This window comes from Callithrix jacchus, chromosome 7, assembly GCF_049354715.1.
Source record: "Callithrix jacchus isolate 240 chromosome 7, calJac240_pri, whole genome shotgun sequence".
Taxonomy (NCBI): domain Eukaryota; kingdom Metazoa; phylum Chordata; class Mammalia; order Primates; family Cebidae; genus Callithrix; species Callithrix jacchus.
In genome coordinates, this window is record NC_133508.1 from 128,984,845 (window position 1) to 129,008,081 (window position 23,237).

A 23,237-nucleotide genomic window follows, 5' to 3' on the forward strand; every position below is an offset into this window, starting at 1 on the left:
ATTAATCATAGTTTATTTCAAGATTTAAACAAAAGTCATCAAGTAAAACATTAATATCTTACTGTTTCTGGCATCAGCATTTTAGGGACCAAATAGTGTTACAGATGTCAGAATATTGATTGCATAAAATCTTGAAACCCACAAAACTCGTAGACTTAAGTCTTAGTAATTTTCTGTTGTTTATGTAATTTCAGCCCTGCACGTCACTGAAAAGTTATTTATCTTAAGAAACTGGCCAAATTTGGAGGGTAATGCCGTCTGCCAGTATCTGCAGATGTATTGTTTCCGCCTACATTTGTGCATGTTGTCTGTGGTCTTTAAAGAACACTGTCTAACACCAGGCAGAAATGTCAACTCTGTTCAGATTTTTTCCCATGTTCATAGAACTGATGTTGCTGTTTCCTAATTTTGTCAAATTATGTGTCTGAACTGTCTTCCTTTCGTGAAAGGTAGATATTATCAAACATCCAGATTAGTAATCAGAAGTAGTTAATACTGTGTCAAGTTACAGCACAATTTTCAACAAAGTAACCACAAAGGTCAGTGCTAAGGCAAGTATTTAGTAAACTGATGTTTTAGCTATCTAAAGTAAAAAGGCATGATCTTAGGAAAGCGATTACAAATTGAAAGAAAATTATAAAACTGAAGTTTGGAAAACAAAAGTAATTCTAACAGTTCAAGAGTTTAATCTGACCTGATTTTTTTCTCTGTAGAAGACAATGAATTAAAGGCCACAATTGTTCTTGATCTCTATTTTGAGTGCTTTGAAAAACTAATATATGGAAAAGTTCAAAATGGGCAAAATAAACCTTACTTGGAAAGCATATGCATGGCTTTTATAAAGCAATAACAATGACTAGAAAACATGTAAGTGGTTTCGAATTTCTCTTTAAGCATAAACTGCAAAATTACTCTTCCAAATTTAACACATCATGTCTTAGCCATTAGCAGATTCTATCTTGGACCCTACTGAAGCAATTCTTTATGAAAAATAACAGGCTTAGCACTAGAAAACTTAACATATGAAGGAAAATAAGGAATAAGTAATGTATAGGTACATCTCTGGTTTTAGATTTAGAGTATGCCAGTGTTACTCCAGTAGGTAACCAAGAAGATAGATCAAGGGATGGGCTTTTGACAAACTGAAATCAGAAGAGTAGTTGAACACAGCTGTGGAGTGAGAAGTACAAATCAGAAAATGAAAGATCCATCAATTCCCTTCTAATCAGAATTTTTCCATGTTCTTTATGCACATTCTATTGATGTGTTTTTATATGTGTATTCAATTATGTATTTGCCCTTTGTGTAAATTCCTTCCATAACTTCTCTGAAGACTAGCACATGATCTAGAAATGACTTTAGCTAGGACAAGACCAAGAAAATGAATCAGAAACAGATGTATCTGTAGTCTCACATTATTGTTATTTTTGCTCTGTCCTTAAAAAAGAGCAGGGCCAGGGGAACCCAGCCACCTCCAACTCTCTCTAGACACTCATCTTCATGCTTTTTTACCTGATAGAAATTTATTTCTTCTGGCATTTGCTGGCCACTTTCTCTACAATCAAATGCTTTGATTTAAAAAAACAAAAAGCAGTCACACTGTGTATATGTAAGAGTAATCTTTAGGCAAGTATTAACAATGCATCGTTAAAATATACTTTTCCCCACAGTTTATGAAATGAATGCCTGGTGTTCTGTGAGTGTCCTTTCTGTCATTTTAATTTTTTATTTTGAAACTCCATAGGTAAATGGTCATATCACTTGTATACTCATAAAAAGGAAACACATCACTTTTATGTTTTAAAAAATTAATTTACTTTCTTGACAATGGCCAAAACCTCTTTTAACAAGGGTGCCTGTTTTCCTAAGTTTAGTGCAATTTATTTGATTGAGACTGACACGAAATGGTAAGAAAAATGAAATGCCTCATTCCTCTTACATAATCTCTTAACATTAGACCACTACACTTCCCCATTAAATGTAATTTAAATGAAGCCAAGATTCTGATGTCATGCTTTAGATTCAGAGTGACCCCAAAGGGGTCTTTGGATTTTGTAGTCGCAATTACTTGGAATGCCTTTCTCTCCAATCTGTATATCCCAAATGTATTCATTATTAGGCCAGCAGAAATCCCATTTCCCTTTACGGAGCCTTCCCTGATCAGTCCAAATGATCATCTCCTTGATTTCTCTATACACAGATTATAAGCTGCTGAAAAGTAGAGACTGTGTTATATATCCCCCCCACATTATCCATCACTGCATTTAGAGACTCAGGTACTCAGTCCAAACTTAGGAGTTGACCAGAATCTGACACCATGGGGTTTTCCAAGCTCCACCAGAATAATCTCATTATAAGGGCAGCTCCTATCATTCTTAAAACATCTAAACTATTATACCATTTTTCCTTTGGTCATGTGTCCTAAGGCTTCTCAGCCCTGCAACCCCCATCCCAGCCATCTTAGTTCTAATTTCTCTCCACTACAATTTGCTGATGCTCCATTCCCATCACTTTGACCACAGTGAAGATGGAGAAAAGCTGGTGGACTTTTAATCTGTAATAACTTTTTACAACCTTGTATAAGAGGTGAGCAAAAATTTGCAATTTTCTATTATGGTCATATTTGTACTCCTACTGTGTACGAAGCACCTTAACAATTTTAAAAATCCATTTAAGGACTTGTAAATATGTATAAAATACTATAGGAAAACGTAACATACACATTTGATTATGCTTTGCTAATGCAATTCATCTTCATACGTGTGGAACCCTATTCAAATGGATCTTTCTGAGACAGCTTCAATTCCAAAAACTCGATGTGTTCTGAGAATGCCAATGTTTCTGCATCCAAATTGCATTTTTTTTTTTTTTTTTTTTGAGACGGAGTTTCACTCTTGTTACCCAGGCTGGAGTGCAATGGCGCAATCTCGGCTCACTGCAACCTCTGCCTCCTGGGTTCAGGCAATTCTCCTGCCTCAGCCTCCCGAATAGCTGGGATTACAGGCACGCACCACCATGCCCAGCTAATTTTTTGTATTTTTAGTAGAGACGGGGTTTCACCATGTTGACCAGGATGGTCTCGATCTCTTGACCTCATGATCCACCCGCCTCGGCCTCCCAAAGTGCTGGGTTTACAGGCTTGAGCCACCGTGCCCGGCCCCAAATTGCATTTTTAAGAATGTCTCTCTCGGGCCGGGCGCAGTGGCTCATGCCTGTAATCCCAGCACTTTGGGAGGCCGAGGCAGGCAGATCACCTGAGGTTGGAAGTTCAAGACCAGCCTGACCAACATGGAGAAACCCTGTCTCTACAAAAAAATAAAAATTAGCCAGGCGTGGTGGCACATACCTGTAATCCCAGCTACTTGGGAGGCTGAGGCAGGAGAATCACTTGAACCCAGTGGGCAGAGGTTGCAGTGAGCCAAGACTGCACTGTTGCACTCCAGCCTGGGCCATAAGAGCGAAACTCTGTCTTAAAAAAAAAAGGCATTTCAGTTTTTTAGCTTTGAAAATATGTCCATTCTAATATACGTGGCATCGGAGGCTCTTTCTGTTTTGGGGACCAGCTAATGTGTATATTATTCAGTGAGATAGAGATTCTTCCAATGTCTTGAGAATGAAATGGATCTTAAGTACTTTCATTGAGGTCTTAAATGTTAATGTATGGATGTCACAACTGGGCAACATTTTAATGCCTCCTTACTCACCATTTGTTGATTCAGAAATAAATCCTGACCAGAGGCAGATAACATAAAAGAGTCAGCCAATTTCCCTGTATTGTGTGTTGCAGTTTCCTCATTTGGAAATAGGGTTTATGTGCCTACCTCATTGTTGGGAGGAATGAGAGTATACTCACTAAATACAATGCTGACACAAGTACCCAATTGTTAAGCTTCCCTCCTTCCTTTCTTCCTCTGGTTTGCCTTCATCTCACCTTACAGGGAACCATTCTCTGAGAATATTCTTGTATATTTCTTAACCTGTTTTAATACATTAGGGCTTTTAAACCATTGAGTGGAAAATTGCTGTTACTTGAGATACTGTGAGCCTAACACTGTAGTAATGCTAATTTTCTGCAAATCATGATGTTCTCTCTGTCCAGTAGATGGCAGGAGGTCCTTTGGCCATGTTCTGTGAGGAAGCTGCCCTAACACGTTTGGACTGGTGTATCAGTAAGGCTACTGAGGGAATGTGTTCTCTTTCAGGGTCCACAGAGGGCATAGTTTTAAGGGTAAGAACTTCCCAGTAACATGCCCCCACCCACCTCTCTCCAACCAGGAAATTTAAGTTTTTGCAGGCGCGGGAAGAACCAAAGTCAATCACTACAGCAGAAGTTCCAAGGAACTCCCTTCATTGGCCAGGGGTCTTAGAGAAGGTGGGTTCCCCCCAGGTTAAAAGTTCCCTTCTTCCACACCCCTTTGGACTCCATGTTTGGATCCCCTTCTACTCTTGTGGAAGCCATCTTTCTCTGTCCTGGATTTCCCCTCTGGAGTCCCCTTCCACACTCTTTAGTGGAAGCCTGTCTTCCCCTCCTAAACTCCATCTCTCTATTCCCTTTCACTCAGTGTGGAAACTGCTTTCCTCTCCCGGATCTTTCTGGATTCTCTCACTCGGTGTGAGAGCAGCTTTCCTGTTCTGGTTTTCCCACTTCTGGGAAGGCTTCTCACTCAGTGTGAGAGCAGCTTTTCTTTCTCTCACTCAGTGTGAAAATTAGGTGTTTCTCTCTCTCTTTCTCTCTACCTAAATAAATCACTTTCTACAACCACTTTTGAGTCCGGCATTTACTGCGCACTGCGCCGTAGTCTCCTCTCCCATTCTTGGGGGAATGATAGACCAAGAACCTGGAGAAACGTCCTCTCAGGGGAACTCAGGGCTCCCCCGAACCCCAACATTATACTGCTAGAAGGGAAAACAAGGTAGACAAAATAAACTGGCTCTTACATAAGTAAAACAATTTTACCAGACAAAGGGAGAGCTAGTAATAATCTATTACCCCCCTCATCTTTTCTAGTCACAGATTTCTTATATCTTCTATTTCTTCTCTTCTGGGCTTTTGCATATCCTGTTTCCTCTGCCTGGAGCACTTCTCCACCAAACCCCAGCTTCCTTCACCTAGCTAACTCCTCTTCATCCTTCAGGTCTCAGTTCAGCATCACTGCCTTTAGGAAGTCTTATTTTACATCTCATTCTGAGTTCAGAATACTATATCCTTCCTCGACCCTATCCTGCTCATTGTATAGTACCCTGCTCAAATGTTGCCTCCTCACACAGGCCTCCCAGTTTACTCTGACTCATTGTCTCTTTTTCTGGCATGCTGAGCAATGCTGGGTACAAGTAGACATTCAACCCTATGGTAAGAAATGGCTTTGCTCCCCCAGGACTTTGTAGCTTCCAATCATCCCTGTTGTGGCACTTATAGCACTATATTATCAGTCCTCTATTCTATAACACCTACTAGATTGTGACTGCCAGGACAACAATTACGTCTGTTTCATGCACTATTGCATCTCCAGTGCCTGGCACAGAATCAGGCCACAATGAATATTTGTTGAAAAATGAGCACTACTCAGCCTCCTGAGTAGCTAGGACTACAGGCACATGCCACCATGCCCAGCTAATTTTTGTATTTTTAGTAAAGATGGGGTTTCATTATGTTGGCCAGGTGGTCTTGAACTCCTGACCTCAGGTGACCCACCTGCCTTGGCTTCCCAAGATCTTTTTTTTTTTTTTAGACAGAGTCTTGCTCTGTTACCCTGGCTGGAGTGCAATGAATGGTGTGTGATCTCGGCTCACTGCAACCTCTGCCTCCCGGGTTCAAGCAATTCTCCTGCCTCAGTCTCCCGAGTAGCTGGAATTACAGGTGCCCACCACCACGCCTAGCTAATGTTTGCATTTTTAGTAGAGACAGCATTTTGCCATGTTGGCCAGGCTGGTCTCAAACTCCTGAGCTCAGGTGATCCGCCCACCTCAGCCTTCCAAAGTTCTGGGATTATAGGCATGAGCCACCACACCCAGCCCGCTAAGTAGGTTTTATGTTGATCTGAATTTTCAATGAGTGAATTTAGAATTAAGATCAAACTTTGTAGGAAGTTGAGCATGGCTTGCAGAGCAGGAATTTGGGAGAACACAGAAGGTTTGAAGAGACAAAACAGATGTTTTTGAGCAGCCACCAGGTGACCAAACAGATCTAGTGATATAAAAATATGCAGCCGGGCATGGTGGTTCTTGCCTGTAATCCCAGCACTTTGGGAGGCTGAGGCAGGTGGATCATGAGGTCAAAAGACCAAGACCATCCTGGCCAACACGGTGAAACCCCATCTCTACTAAAAATACAAAAATTAGCTGGGTGAGGTGGCATGTGCCTATAGTCCCAACTACTCGGGAGGCTGAGGCAGGAGAATTGGTTAAACCCAGGAGGCGGAGACTGCAGTGAGCCAAGATTGCGCCATTGCACTCCAGCCTGGCGCCTGGCGACACAGCAAGACTCTGCCTCAAAAAAAAAAAAAAAAAAGCAACAGGATATATATATATATATATATAAAATATACAAAAATATGCAACAGGATAACCTATATGGATTTAGATAGCTATAAGAAATGGGCTGAAATGCGGGGTCCAAAGTGGCTCCCGCCGGAGGTTATGGCGCTTGTGAAGGCAAGGTCATGAGTTCAAGGCTAACCTGAGCAACCTCATAAGCTCAAACTGATTGGCAAAAAAAAAGAAAGAAAGAAAGAAAGAAATGGGCTGAAATGCAACAGAAAAATACTCAGATTTGAAACAAGAACACAAGATTTACTCAGGGTCATTTTGTTTGTTTGTCTGAGTCAGAGTTTCACTCTTGTCGCCCAGGCTGGAGTGTAATGGCAGGATCTCAGCTCACTGCAACCTTTGCCTCCCAGGCTCAAGCAATTCCTCCTCAGCCTCCGGAGTAGCTGGGATTATAGGCCTGCACCACCACACCCAGCTAATTTTTGCTCAGGGTATTGAGCAGCAAATGATGTTCACATATGAGGCCTCCTTTGTGAAGGGCCCAGGAAAAAGTAGAAGATGGCTCCAGCCAGAGCCTCTCAGAGTCAAGAAGGGCCTGGGTCAGTTCCATTTTTTAAAGGATTCCAATATGTGTTTTTTCTTTTTTTTTTTTCTGTTGAAGACTGTAACATGGGCTAGGCACGGTGGCTCACACCTGTAATCCCAGCACTTTGGGAGGCTGAGGCAGGCAGATCACAAGGTCAAGAGAGAGAGACCATCCTGGCCAACATGGTGAAACCCAGTCTCTACTAAAAATACAAAAATTAGATGGGTGTGGTGGCATGCGCCTGTAGTCCCAGCTACTTGGGATTTCGAGGTAGGAGAACCGCTTGAACCCAGGAGGCAGAGGTTGCAGTGAGCCAAGATTGTGTCACTGCACTCCAGCCTGGTGACAGAGCAAAACTCTGTCTAAAAAAAAAAAAAAAAGGCCAGGAATAGTGGCTCACACTTGTAATCCCAGCACTATGGGAGGCCGAGGGGGGTGAATCACGAGATCAAGAGATCGAGACTGGCCTGACCAACATGGTGAAACCCAGTCTCTACCAAAAATGCAAACATCAGCCAGGTGTGGTGGCATGCACCGATAGTCCCAGCTACTTGGGAGGCTGAGGCAGGAGAATTGCTGGAATCCTGGAGACGGAGGTTGCAGTAAGCCAAGATCGCCCCCAATGTGCTCCAGCCTCATGACAGAACGAGACTCTGTCTCAGAAAAAAAAAATGACTGTAACTACAAAAGGGACATAAAATTGTATATACAGTAGAATAACAACGATGTAAACACACCAAAAATCTATGCACAGAAAAGTCTAGGGGAACATTTAACACCAAAAGATTAACAGTGGTAGCATTTGGGTGGCAAACTGATTCTTTCTAAAATTCCCAAATTTTCGTTAATAAGCAGTAATTATAATTGCAATGGGAAACAATTTTTTTTTAAGTATCCCTCTGGCTGAGCAGTGCAGTGTTGCTGTCAAATACACATCAGTGGCTTTGGCCCTGACTCCTAAGAGGGTGTCAAACACTGCTGCCCCACTCCCCATCCACCCCCAAGAGAGCTTGAGCACCTCTGGCTCTGCTGAGAGAATCCACGCAGCCCCAGCCCTCAGAATTTCTTCTTTTATTTTGCCTTAACACCCACCCCATCATCTCCACCCACGTCCAGGTATATCTTTTCCCTTTCTTTCTTAACTTAGGAGGCAGCTTTGCAACCACAGGGCCCAAAAAATGAGGTGGCATGTTTTCAAAGAACATGGTGCCTCAGTTTGGGATACACAGGAACTCAAATACAAATCATTTTTCCTGCTGCTGGGTAAGTCATGTTTTGTGGCTGCTCTGGTTGCAGATATGTGAAGTTATGTAGCCTTTCCTGTTAACGCACCGTTCCAAGCACTGTCTCTTAGTAATTATCGTGAATTTTCTACCCTGAAAATCCAGGGGTGGGCAGTAATAATTATGATCATTTAGTTTCTAAATGTCCTTCCTCTCTGGGAAAGCAGAGCTATGCAGTGGGTAGCATCCTGCAGATTCTACCCTACATTTGGGAAAGGTGTACATCTTTTGCACTTTCAGTTTGAGAAGGAACAGTCAAAAAGTAATTGATTTAAAAAGAAAAAGTGCTAGCAATTCACAACCTATTCCTGCCGCTGAACAGAAATTGCGATGCCTTGATTTACTCCCTAGCAGCTATGTATTCTTGAGCAAGTCATAACCTTATTGTGCCTCAGTTTCTGGATATGCAAGGAGTGTTGCCTGCATAAATGTTTGTTTAGGAACTTAGTAAAATGACATCCCACCACTCTTTCTGCTCTAACAAGGCCATCAGCCAGCTGCAGCTCGCTTCACTCAGCCTGGGCCTGACTAGAGCCCCTTCCTCTTCTGATAGAAAGCAAAGCAAAGCAGCAAGCAAGCAGACATACCAGGTAAACGGGAGTGATCTATCATCGGCAACGAGGCCTCAAACTGAAAATGCTCTTGCTCCAGCACCCTATCCCCAAATGCCACAAGCCAGACACAGAAGCCATGCAAGAGTGACTATCATACATACACTCACAGGCACAGACAGAGCATCACCAAGCAAAAAGGGGGCTAATACGGCAGAGAGGACCCAAAAGTGCGGCTTGAGGAACACAGGGGGACATCCCAAGACCCTCACTCAGGTGTCATGGAAACAGCAAACACAATAAGCTTTGCTTCATTCAGTCCTCCAAAATGAAAACGTTAATAGGGAAAACTCACTAACACTTGTGGCAAACACCATCAGCAGGGATGCAGTCTGTCTCCTGGGCTGCAGGACTCCATCTGCTTCAGCTGAACTCTCAGAAACTACAGATGAGATATATGCAAACACGTACACATGTATGCATATCTGTATGTACACAGATGTATTTAAATGAAGGTGCATACACTGTGCTAAAATACAACATAAATCAAAGGTCATATATAAAAAGGCTAACTGTAACACAGGCCTAGAAGCAGCTCTTGGTTTGGAACTGGGGAAGGGGGTGGTATCATCTGAAGACTATGTACAAAATCTGTGGTGGGCAGGGAAGGCATCAGTGTAAACAATTCAGACTCCCTTCACAATACTGGCCCACTGGAAAGTGTGACATGTCTCATGTACAAAAATAGACTCCCACCTTGCTTTTGTACAAACCAAGCTTGGTAGGCATCCAGGAGGACCATGGGTTTGTCTTAATGACAGGGCACTGCACCAGGCTGTTGCTAAACCTTCCAGCCCTAGGAACTCATCTGCTACCCTCCCCCTTTCCTCCCTTTCAGGCCCTTTTCCCACCCAACACTACAGCCTGAGGCCTGCCTGACAACCTAGCCTCACACAACTAACTGCAGTGACTGACTGCATGGCTTCTTGCAAGCAAGGTCCTTCTGTATTTGTCCCTTTCTCTGACCCCAAGATATATGAAAACATTTCTTTAAATGCTTGGCACCTAAGAAACAGGATGATGCCACAAGTACACAGGGACTCCCAGTAACGAGACATGCATGTGAGGGCAAGGGAACTGAGCTGCCTGATAATGTCAAAACCAGGACTGTAGCTTCCCAAGCATTCAGAGGGGTAGGAGAAGGGATGTGCAGAACTGGTGACTTCACCGGCTCCTCAGCAGCATGTACATTCAAACTGAAGCTGTCTCGAGAGCCCCACTGTACCCAAATCGTGAGTCTAGTCACTCCTCCAGCACTGCACTCCTCCAGAGCTTGGTGCAGTGACAGCTAGAAAAGCTGAGTTCCAATTGAGTCTGTTGCACCGAGAGTCTTCTGAAGACACTCAGCAAAGTAATCATTTCCTTTGAACAGATGTACAGCATAGCCATGGGAAGGCCACTAAAAGGATATTCTCCAGCTCAGTCAAATGATCCAATCTCACTATTATCTCAGTCCCCTCTGAGTTTTTTCCTGCTGGTTGCCCTCACTGTACAGAAACAGCCAAGCAGCATCAATGGTGGGCAACCAGAAGGCCATGTTGGAACATGCACTGGCAAAAGTCATGAACTTGGGGTTGAATTGCCAACAGGTAATTGGGCCTGTGTGTTTACCATCCAACACAGCTACTTTTATACATCTCTCTCCATTCCAGACATGGTCTTGCCATCCTCTGAACCAATCATAATAAACTGAGAGTCTGGAGTAAACGAAGCCTGTAGTGTGACAGCTTTGCTGTTGGCATAACCCCCCAACGTGTGCATCACCCCTCCCTTGAATGCTTCAAGTAGAGGAATGAAGCTGCCATTGGTGGAAATGAGGATGAGTTTGCCATCCTTGCTGACCTGAAGTCCTGTCCACTCACAAGTTCGACCGTACTGCATCTTAAAGGTAGCAAATGGCCCCTTATGGAAAGAACAAAGGTCATAAAGTTTGACCTTTTCAGAGTTGACACCGGCAGCGAAAATTAACCCTTCTGGATCCGAAGAACAAACTGGCTTCCGCTGTAGATGCATGAGGCCCTTGCAGTTAGGAGACCAGAGATCCCAGAGTCGAACGGTCTTAGCAAGAGACCCAGAAATTAAAGCATCATCCGCAGGTGACATGGACAAGGCCACCACCCTTTGGCTATGTCCAGGAAAGTATCTAATGTATTTATTGTCATGTGAAGAGAAGTAACCAATAGTATCATCGATTATGTGAGAGCAAACAACTGTGTTTGCCGCATGAGGTCCACGCCATATTTGGTACTGAACAGGTTTTCTTTGGTTTGCCCTCCTGGCAGTCACAGAGCACGATGGAGTCGTTGTCGCTGCTTGAGATGACTGTTTCGTCGTTGGGGCTGAAATCGAAACAGTTAATCTTGTCCGAGTTTTCGCAGAACACCTTGGCAATGCGGAAGCTCCACAGCACGCGGTAGGTCAGCTTCCTGGGGGCGTCAGGGGAAGGCAGCGGCGGTGCAGGGCGGCGGCGGCGGGCAGGATGCCGAGGGGCCAACCCTGGCGAGACGGGCGACGCTCTGGCTGCTGGGGGAAAGTGGCCAACTGTTGGGCCGCCTCCTCCTCTTCTGCCTGCTTGGACGGCGGTCTTCTGGCTGGATTGTGGAGCCTCGCCGACCGTTCGTCCTCACAGCCACCTCAGAGGCAACAGGGACGGCGCTGGCTCATTGTGTCCGCCATCTTGGGACGACAGGCAGAAACCGAGCTGATCCCAATATATATATATATATACTTTTTTTTTTTTTTTTAATATATATTTTTAGACACAGGCTCTTGGTATGTCGCCCAGGCTGGACTCAAATGCCTGGGCTCAGGTGATCCTGCTGCCTCAGCCTCCTTTGTACCTCAGATTACAGGTACATGCCATCATGCCCAGCTCTGTTATTTTTTTGAATGACAAAGCAGGTTTTTGAAAATGATAGTTTTTAAATATTTTCATTTAACAAATTAATACCTTTAACACATAATTTATAATGAATCTATGTATTAAGTTGAGCCACATGAAACTTGATATTCAACTATTTTTTTAACCTAGAAAATCAATAATGTCATGTAGTTCAACCTAATACAACCTCATTTCTAGGAAGTCTACATTTGAGGCCCTGCCTTTAGTGTCTGTGAGGCCCTAGCTAAGTGAACTGCTGCCCATCCCAACTCTCCCAATACTGAGGGCGTCCCAACTGCGTGTAAGTGTGAATGTTCAACCTCTAAACAAAAGGGGTCTAAGCCCTCTGACCAAGTGGTGGAGACTGAATACTGGGCTAAAAGAAAACTGAAATCTAGAATTCTAAATTCTAGAGAAGCCTCTAGTATATATTAAGGAGAAGGAAATGTCTGAGATATCTTTGTACGTTTTTCCAAGTATGAGGGAATCTGTGGGGATCGCTCCCGTGTGAGGCCCCTGGGAAATGGGCCTCGCCATACGGTGAGCTTGAGCCCAGACACAGATCCCTGTTTGGGGGAGTCGAGCTGAGGGAAAGCAGGAACCAAGAGAGAGGGACTATGTTATTCTAAATAATTAACAGACATTACTTTATGGATATGAGGACTTGGGAGGCAATGTGTCCACTTTCGGCTTCTTATGGTTTATTGCTTGATTGTGTTCATTTTGGACCCTTGTTACCTTCATTGTAAAATATTAACTTAAGTATTTACACTTGGTAACTTACCGTAACTTACTGGGTGTAACTGTAACTTACTTACCATAGCTTACAGGGCGTAACTGTAACTTACTTCCCATAGCTTACTGGGCGTGACTGTAACTTACTTACATTGATCTATTGGGTGTAACCTAATTACTGAAAGTAACCTACTTATTGGGCATAACCTACTTAATGGGATTAACTTACTGGACGTAACTTAGTGGGCATAACTTGCTTACTGTAACTTAAGTACGTTGATCTGGTGTAAACAACTTTGACTTCAGAAAAGTATATAAGGAAACATATTGCAAAAATAAAATTGCTGCTTGGACATAGCCTAAGCCAGCCCTCCAGACTCCGCTTTTCTATTTTCTTTCACTTCCGCACACTCTCTCCCTCAGGTTGAACGAGACATCTACGTTGGCGGTCTTGGGGACTCCTGCAGGTCGGTAGTTTCCTGGCAGACGTGCCAGACCCCACACAAGTACAAATGCTGGAGGCTTCTGTTCCTAAGTTCCCAAGAAGAAAATGCAGCAGTGTCTGATGCATAGTGGGCCTGCAGAAATATTAACAGGCTCATTTTCTCCTTCACTCAACTGATTATCTCCTCACTCTCTACTGCTAAAGGTAAGACCGGTTCTTTTTTACTCATTCTTTCCAACTTCAACACTGAAAACAGTGTTAAACAACTCCGAACTCTTTCCTTTCCCTTTTGCTCTGATCTCAAACATATACTGTCCTCTGTCCTCCTTCCTTAATTTCCTTGCCCACTTGCTTCTCTGGCCCTCCCTTTCTCTACATCCTTTTTACCTCTGCCTCCTCCTGTGCCTGTGGTAACCGCTGGGTAGTAAATGAAGAAGCCATTGCATTCCCCTACCCCCACATCATATCCTAAACTCACCTTCCCTGACCTTGAGAGGGCATGAGATGCACCTTGGTGCTCTCAATAAAGCAAAGTTGTTTTAATAAGCGCAGTGAGACTAAGATGTTTACATTCTTCTCACTCTTATCACTGCAATGTGAGATGGATTCAAATATAATGCAACACCATAGCCTTGGTTCCTTCCCAGATACCATGTTTTGTTTGTTTTTTTTTGGAGATGGAGTTTCACTCTTGTTACCCAGGCTGGAGTGCAATGGCACGATCTCGGCTCTCCGCAACCTCCGTCTCCTGAGTTCAGGCAATTCTCCTGCCTCAGCCTCCTTAGTAGCTGGGATTACAGGCACACGTCACCATGCCCAATTCATTTTTTGTATTTTTAGTAGAGATGGGGTTTCACCATGTTGACCAGGATGGTCTCGATCTCTTGACCTCGTGATCCACCCGCCTTGGCCTCCCAAAGTGCTGGGATTACAGGCGCGAGCCGCCGCGCCCGGCTCCCAGATACCATGTTTATACAATCCATCCAAGCAGGAGCTTAGTAGTGGCACGTGAGTCCACTGAACCGAATACTTCCCTAATTGCACAATTAACAGGTGGCACACATTGGAATTAGCAGCTGGACTGCAGTAGGTGGAAATAAGAACATTGTGTTCCTTTGCATGTGAAGTCATGTATAGTTTTTCCAGCATATGATGAAGTTGCAATAAGAAGGAAAATCTGGACTTCAGCTTTTGGGTTTTCCTCTGGATATAAATTTTAGAGAATCTCTCCATGCTGTAAAACTTTGTAGCATTTTGTATCGGTTGTGGAGCATCATTTCCATTATCCTGCCTCTCAGTGTCGTGATTTGCATGCCGGGCCTTATCCTTGAGCAGCTGCCAGGTCCTTCAGATTTTCACATTCCAACTTCATCCCTTTACTCACCCAGCATCTTGCATAAGTTTGAATGCACAGAGTTAGCATTCAATGACTATTTATTGAACTATTAAAGTAGCTTTGCTTTGGAGCTGTTTCTATCTAACCCTTCCACTGTCCCATTTTATTTAGAAGAACTTAGTATTTTATATATTAGAAGGATGGCTGTTAAGGGGTTCAGATTGGCAGGTCTCAACAGTTGCATTTTGTGGGGGAAACTATAATACACAGGAGTGGTCCCCAGTGATCACATCAGTGTTCTGGGACCCTACCTTGTCTCCCCAACACATCCTACCATAGCTGATTGATCCAGGGAATATACCTAACAGGTTGGGTCCCTCAAATTGTCACTTCCAGATATTTAAAACCTTAAGGGAGTGGGTTTAAGCTGAGTTCCAGTAAAGACTTAGATCCTGAGGGAAGATTCAAAGGCTTATCTTTTTTATTTTTCTCCTCCTCCTCCTCTTCCTCCTCCTCCTGTTCTTCTTCTTCTTCTTCTTTTCTTCTTCTTCTTCCTTCAAAGCTACTGCAAATCAACAAAAGCTTATCACTAGGGCTGTCCTTGTTCCCACTTCACCTGATCTCTGCTCTTTCAGCTCCTCAAATCCTATGAGCTGTCCCAGCATCCTTCTAGGTAATCCCTTTTGTTGTCAAGTTGACTAATACCCATTTCTGTTGCACACACTCAGTTAAGCTAAGCCAATAGAATGATTGGGAGGGGCACAGAGAAAGTCTGCTAGGCTTTGAGCCTGATGCCACCTTCAACTTGCTGTGTGGTAAATTACAAGCCAACTTGAACCTCTCACTGTCATCTTTAAATACATGTTATCAACAGATTCAAGAAGATGCCAGCAAGAATATATTGAAAGATAGATAGAATTGTAAGATGCAGACATGGCAGAGAAAGTATATTCTGAGAACGATGAACAGCACAGGAAAAGACATGGGCATAGGAAAGCAGGGGCCTCTTTGGAAAGTAAAAAGAACCCCTCTGGAACATAGGGTTTCTTGTTTTAAAATGTAATGGTTTTATTATTGTTTAGGTATAGCCAGGCCAGCAGATTAGATGACTGTTATCAAAAAGATAGTTGTACTCACAAATGCCAAGAGAAGCGGGCATGCCATACCGCAGGGGGCCACTCAGGGAAGGACCAGAGTCTGTTAGGAGGCAGAAGGAAATGAGAAAACATGAGCAAGAGCCTTTATGGTGGTTTCCATGGGAAAGGATAGGCAAGGCAGATTAAGCAGATTAAGGATTGACTATTTTGAATAATTTCAGCTAGCTCAAGGGCGTAGGGACTACCCTTAGTTGTCTGGTAACTGGCTCTGGAGTTACTAGGGCAAGAGATTATGGTCCTAAGTATGACAGCCCAACAGAGAAGGTATTTGCAGGTGTGAGCTCTGGATTGGGTGGTTTGCCTTTGAAAGGTATGCTCGGGGCCAGGCGTGGTGGCTCATGCCTGTAATCCCAGCACTTTGGGAGGCCGAGGCAGGTGGATCACGAGGTCAAGAGATCAAGACCATCCTGGTCAATATGATGAAACCCCGTCTCTACTAAAAACACAAAAAAATTAGCTGGGCATGGTGGTGTGTGCCTGTAATCCCAGCTACTCAGGAGGCTGAGGCAGGAGAATTGCCTGTACCCAGGAGGCGGAGGTTGCAGTGAGCCGAGATCGCACCATTGCACTTCCAGCCTGGGTAACAAGAGCGAAACTCAGTCTCAAAAAAAAAAAAGCTATGCTCAAGGGCAAGTTGTTTATGGTCTCTAGGAATTGGCTAGCCCTGGAAGGGGCAGCCACCCAGGGTCAGCAAATTCCCAGATGTCAAAGCATTAAAATACAAAAAATAACTAACTTGGTTAACGCATTCCTGTAGGAAAGTACCAGGATTAGAAGGAAGAAATGGAAGCTGAGTGTAGATCATAAGGGACCACAAATGTTAAACTAAGGAGTTTGGTTTTCATTCCGCAAATAATGTTCTGGAGCACCCTAAAGGATTCTGAGCAGAGGAATAATACAAGAGCTGTATATTAGGAATATTACTCTGGTGTCTTTGGACGGGATGGGGTAGCATTTAAGGACCAGATCAACAGGTCCCAGTAAATACTGGATGTGGTATTGAGGGAAAGATAGGAATAAAAACCAACTTCAAAATTTCAAGCCTTTGTAACTGGAGAATAGTGCTGCTATTAATAGATACATGTGTCTGCAAAGAGAGAGACTTAAGAGATAAGTGGGCAGAAATAATGAGTTGTGCTTCAGAGATGTTGATGTGACCATGTCCAACAGTTCTCATGTAGTATCTGGCATTTTCTGTGTCTCAACTCCCCAAACTGTCAGAAGAACCTCACAGGACTTATCTTATTGTCTTTTTCCCTCCCTCATACCTAGTGCAGTGCCACATTCCTCTGGTCCTTGCTGAGATCCTTTGCAAGGTTAGCACAGGTTATTTCTCAGGGGGCACATCTACCAGAATTTGTCCACATAAGAGAAGAACCACTCTGGGCTCTCTGACTGCCAGGCTGGGGTCTAAAGATGTCACGAGTTTGCACGCTAACTCTAGTGAGCCATGGTTTCCTCACACTACATAAAACCCTTTCAGAATGATCTCTAAGATCTTTTCTAGTGCCAAAATTCTGTGAGTAACTTCTGAGATATTGTAATGCTAGAAAGGTACCTAGAGCTACCTAGCAGATCAGGGAAATTGCCTACCCTAGTTACGTCAATATCAAGTTTAGGCAACCCTCTTTCATCTTGACTCCTACTAGACCTGGTTAACCGAGAAACAATTAATTTGAAAGGTATTAAAGTCTCTCTATTCTTTCCCCATCCTCTTAACCTTGTTCTTCCCTTATGCCCAAAACAAGGCACCCCCACCAAGTTTGCTTCTCTATCGGGGTGAGTAGGTTTCAATTTTTACTTTAAACACAACAGGCAGATGTCAATCACTGAACCAATTCAGGACTTCTTTGGAGTATTCTAATTCGAGTACAAGAACGTGCGCCATAAATGGCAAACAAAACATACATGCAAAATGTAAAGTGGTATGATGAAGAAGAAAACAAGAGAAGGAAAGGGGAAAGGAAGTCACAGTTTTTAAGGGTCTTCCATACATGGCTCTCTACTAGATTTCCTGGGTCCTTGTGTTAACCACTCCGATAGTGCTTTGAACTTCAATTTTAACATCATCAGTGTTGTAAACATATTCGATATCTCTCTTCCTATTGGAATGTATGTTCCATGAAGACAGAGACTATACAATGTCTGTCTTACTTACATCTCTGTTCTGGTTCCTCCCAGAGTTCCAGGCAAATGGTGGCTGGTAGTAAGTGTTACATGAATAATTGAATAAACACATTTAATCCTGACAGTGATGCAAAGTAATAATATCTCAACTTTACAGAAGTTGAGGCTCAGAGGGATACAGCGACTTGCCTGTGGTCACATGGCTAGAAAGTTGAAAAATCAGAAGACTGAAAGTGGCTACCTGAAGCCAGGCTCCTCTATTCCCCCACAAGTCCCTTATGAAAACTCTCCCATGTTTCACAGTCATGTTCTGTGTCTGTTCTTTGTAACAGAAATTGGCCACAGATAACTTAAGCAAAACAGAGTTTAATGGATGATATCAGGGGTTCACAGAATGGAAGAACAATTAGGAAACTGGGGCAGAGCTGAGATTCCAGGAGCAGGAGTGAGTAAAGACTGAGTGAGGTCCATGGAATCAGGTCTTCTCCAACAGGTTTTTTTCATACTTTCTCATCACTTGTCTTAATTCAGAGTCCAGGAGAGAGAATTTAATTGGCTAAAGGAGGGCAGAATGCTTTATTGACAGCCCCACCAAGACTGTATGTAATGGGAAAGAGGAAAATCCCCCCAAATAATCCAAGTGATCTTACCATAAAAAAGTAGGAGTGTGTTCTAGGCATCCAAAAAAAAAAAAAAAAAAATAGCAGTGTCCACTGCAAACTGCTACATGGAGACTGCCAATATCCTGAACCAGAAATGAGTCCTCCCCTCAAGCTGCTGCTTTCTGTCCACCCCCAGGAGGTGCTCATGGAGGATGGAGGGGCAAGTGGGGGGTCTGTCACAGTGCCATCCTTCAATGCCAGCAAGGCTCCTCCTTAGAAGTTTCTAAAGTGTTGAAGAAAGTGAGAACTCACTTGTCTCCCATCCATCACCCACCCTCCCCCAGCTAACTTGACTAGGCTGTGTTTTTTTTTTTTGCTGTTGTTTTTGCTTCTGTTTTTGTTCACACCTTCCTGTGGGATCATTTCAAACCCCTATTTCCTGATGACCCAACATCCTTCTGCAATCAACTAGCAGGGGGTGAAGCCTGCCAAAACCTCAGGTAGCAGATCTGTCGGGCACCATTTTCAGCAACATCCTGTGTTCACAAATTTCCAACTCAGCTCCAAATGCCAAGTTTGGTTTGTGAAAATTTCCATGGCCTCCTGCTAAGCTACTCTTCTCATATCCCAGTTCACAAACACAGAGATGCTGGCATCTCATGCTGGGCCCCAGCCACCACCCTGTCCTCTGTATCATCATTGCCTTACACCCGGCAATGTTGATAATAAGCTCTGGCTTCTGAAGCATCCCAATAACCACTTTTGGGGGGGCATATCTAGGAACCCAGAGAGGTTAAGGAACCCTTTTATAGTCACACGGTGTAATGATGGCAGAACAGTACTGGAAACTAAGGCTCTGGCCACATTCCCAGCCTTCTTCCCTAATAAGGCAGCTTATTCAGTACAGTGAGAGGCTTATAATTCTGCTATAATATACCCAGAGAACCACAGTTCTACAATTACAACAAAGCTCTGACTTTTCTCTAGAAGTAATTGGTTTCAGAATTTTCCCACACATCCCATACATTACCTTCAATATATATTATTTTTATTTTTTTAATTATTTTTCTTTTTTTCTTAGAGACAAGGTCTTGCTCTGTCACCCAGGCTGACGTGCGGTGGCACAATCATAGCTTACCATAGCCTCAAACTTCTATCTTCAACTGATCCTCCAACTTCAGCAGTCCAAATAGCTAGAACTATAGGTGCTACCATGCCTGGCTATGTTTTCTAGAGTCAGGGTCTTGCTATGTGGCCCAGGTTGGTCTTGAACTCCTGGCCTCAAGCAATACTCCTACCTAGGTCTCCCAAAGTGCTGGAATTACAGGTGTGAGCCACTGCATCCAGCCAATATGTATATTACTTTTAATGGTACAACTGTCTTGAGATTTGCCATTAGCCTCATTTCAGAGGGAAAAACTGAGGTTTAAAGAGGATAATTAATTTGTCTTAAGTTCATATGGTAAGTAGTAGAATCAAGATTCAAACCTAGCATGCTGGCTCCAGAGTCCCTGTGTTTTTTCATTGCACTTAAATTCATTATTATCTCCCATAGGTGTTTTCTGTCCTCCTATAACCACACACACACACAAACCCCTTCTCCCCAAAGATCTATCTAGCAGTCTCTCTGTCCTTTATTTTAACAGCTTTATTGAAGTATAATTTATATGCCATAAAATTTACCTATTATAAGGATACAGTTTGATTTTAAGTAAATTTATATACTTGTACAATAATGACAATTATAATTCAACTTTAGAATACTTCTATATTTTTGCCTTTTCTAGAAATTTCACATAGAAAAAGATACAAAACATATTTTGTCTGATTTTTTTTACTTAACATGTTTTTGAAATTCATCCATATTGTTGCATGTATCAGTTCATTCCTTTTTATTGCCAAGTAGTAGCCCACTGTATGAATATAACACATTTTGTTAACACACCAGCTAAGGGACATTTGGATTATTTCCAGCTTGGAGTAGTATGAATAACATGGCTATAAACATTCGCATATAAGTCTTTATGTGAATCTATATTTTCATTTCTCTTGGGTAGATACTTAGGAGTTTAATTGCTGGGTCATATAGCAAACATATATTTAACATTTTGAGAAACTTCCAAACAGTTATCTAAATTAGCTGTATCATTCTATGGTTTCAATTTCCCCACATCCTTGTTGACACTTGATATTGTCAGTGGGTATCAATGGTTCATTATTGTTTTCATTTGCATTTCTCTAATGAGTAATAATGTTGAACATCTTTTCAGATGCTTAGTGACCATTCATATGTCTGCTTTGGTGCAATATCCCAATCTTGCTCATTTAAAAAAACAGTTTGTCTTATTGAGTTCTTTATATTTTCTGAATATAAATCCCTTATCAGATATATGATTTGCAAATATTTTCTTCAAGTCTGTGGCTTGCCTTTCCATTTTCTCAGTAGTATCTTCTGAAAAACAAAAGTTTTCAATTTTGATAAAGGTGAATTTATTAATTTTTAAGGATCATGTTTTTGGTATCACATCTAAGAAACCTTTGCCTAATCCATGTTTCTCCTATGATTTCTTCTGGGAATTTTATAGTTTAACTCTTACATTTAGGCTGTGATTCATTTTCAGTTAATTTTTACATATGGTTGGTGTGAGGTAACGACTTTTTTTTTTTTTTTTTGCACAGGAATATCCATTGCTCCAGCATCATTTATTGAAGATGATTGAATTACCTTGACATCCTTGTCAAAAATCAATAGACTATAAATATAAGAGTTTATTTCTGGAATCTGTTCTTATAGATTCCATTGATGTATATATGCCTATCTTTAAGTCAGTGCCACACTGTTTTGATTACTGTAGCTTTATTTTAAAATCCAACTTTGTTCTTTTTCAAAGTTGTTTTGATTTCTCTAGGTTCTTTGCATTTTCATATAAATTTTAGTATCAGCTTGTCAAGTCCTACAAAAAAAAAACCCTATTTTTATATGGGTTGAGTTGAAACTATAGATTGAATTGGGGACAATTGCTGTCTTAACAATTTTGAATCTTCCAATCCATGAACATTGTGTGTCTCTCCATTTGCTTAGATCTTTTTAAGCTTTTCTCAACAATGTTTTGAGGTTTTCAGTATATAGGTCTTAAACTTCTTTTGTTAAAATTATTCCTAAGTATTTTATTCTTTTTATGCTATTACGTGTGCAATTGTTTTCTTAACTTCATTTTTGGACTGTTTGTTATAGTGTGTCCTGCAACCTTACTAAGTTTCGTATTTGTTCTAGTAGATTTTTATAGATTTCTTAGGCTTTTCTGCATACAAACTCATGCCACCTGTGATAAGGACAGTTTTACTTCTTCTTGCTTCAGTCTGTATGTCTTTAATGTCTTTTCTTGCCCTTGTGCACTGGCTAGGATCTCCTGTATAAAGCTAAAAAGAAGTGGTGAGAGCAAACATTCTTGACTTTTTTTGCCCTGTCCTTTTGACCTGTCCTGGATGTTCTTTTTTCTTTTCTTTTCTTTTTTTTTTTTTTTTCTTGAGATGGAGTTTCGCTGTTGTTACCCAGACTGGAGTGCAATGGCACAATCTTGGCTCACCACAACCTCTGCCTTCTGGGTTCAAGCAATTCTCCTGCCTCAGCCTCCTGAGTAGCTGGGACTACAGGCGCGCACCACCATGCCCAGCTAATTTTTGTATTTTTAGTAGAGACGGGGTTTCACCTTGTTGACCAGGATGGTCTCGATTTCTTGACCTCATGATCCACCCACCTCAGCTCCCAAAGTGCTGGGATTATAGGTGTGAGCCACCACGCCTGGCCGATGTTCTGTTTTCAAAGGCAATCCTGATGCCTCTTGCAGAGAGGAGGAGGAAAAGCTTTTCTACTTCCTTAGGGGGTCCCTTCAGCATCTCCTCCTGCTTTCTTGCCTAAAAGACTTATGAAACTCATAAGATACCCATCTCTTTCTCAGAGGTCCCTCTGGAGCAGCCTCATCCTCAGCACCAGAGTTTTAGTGCCTCAGAGGAGCAGCACTTGCTTTTTGTCCCCTTCCATGGAGATTCAGTGAGAAAGAATTAAACATTAACTACAATGTTTGAAACTCTGGTGAAGGATATTCCTGAACCTCAAAAGGAGCTGGGAATTAGTTCTCCGGAGAAGACCCTGACAGCTGAGACCTTCCTAGGCACTGTGGGGTTCTGCAATTAGCCTGCCTCTCTACACTCCAGCTGCCTGTGCTCTCTTCTCTCCCATGCTCTTCAGAACACCTGCTAAACTCCAAACAGGCTAATCCCTCCAAAACCCCATAATCCCACCATGCTCATCCCCAGGGCTTTGGCTGTGTTGCCCCTTCCCTCCTGGAATGCCTTCGCACTTTCCTCTGCTTGTCCATATCCTTCCGTCATTCAGCAGCTAACTCCAGTTCTTCCTTTTCCACAAAGCTTTTCCTGATCACTCTGGCCTTCAGAGATATCTCTACAGCTGTACTCTGCCACCCAACTTAGCACATGATCACAGCAGGTTTGTACCATGTAATTAGTATAGGTTTTCCCTGGACACTTGGATGTAAGAAACTTCACATTTATTTGTTCTATATTATGATCTCTGGCTTGGCGCCAGCCACGAACACTAATAAGAAATCCAGTATCAGCCACTAACAGGGACACCCCCTCCTTTCTGAGGTTCCTGTAGTGACTGTTGGGGCTGGTCTTTCTTTCAGCACACTGTTATCACTGACAGGTTATTCGCTATCTATGCCCCAAAGCCCATTAGGTAGGAAGTGGGAGCCAAATTCAGCCGGTACGCTGAGCACAGTGCAACCTCTCAGCAAATCCTTGTTGACAAACTGACATGAGGTGTGCTGAGTCCCCTCCTACTGCCCCACCCCCACCCCCACCCCCACCTCCCAGTATCTGTTCTTTGTACCTCTCCGCACCGCGCAGTTTCCCAGCGCTCCTCGACTCCTCCTCTCAGGGCCGGGCAGTGGCCACCCCGGACTGGC

At 42.8% G+C, this 23,237-nt stretch overlaps 1 pseudogene; it reads right to left on the bottom strand.

The window, feature by feature from the left end:
- Nucleotides 1-6,564: 6,564 nt before the first annotated feature.
- On the bottom strand, nt 6,565-15,028 carry LOC118143141 (WD repeat-containing protein 82 pseudogene; annotated as a pseudogene).
- Nucleotides 15,029-23,237: the final 8,209 nt, after the last annotated feature.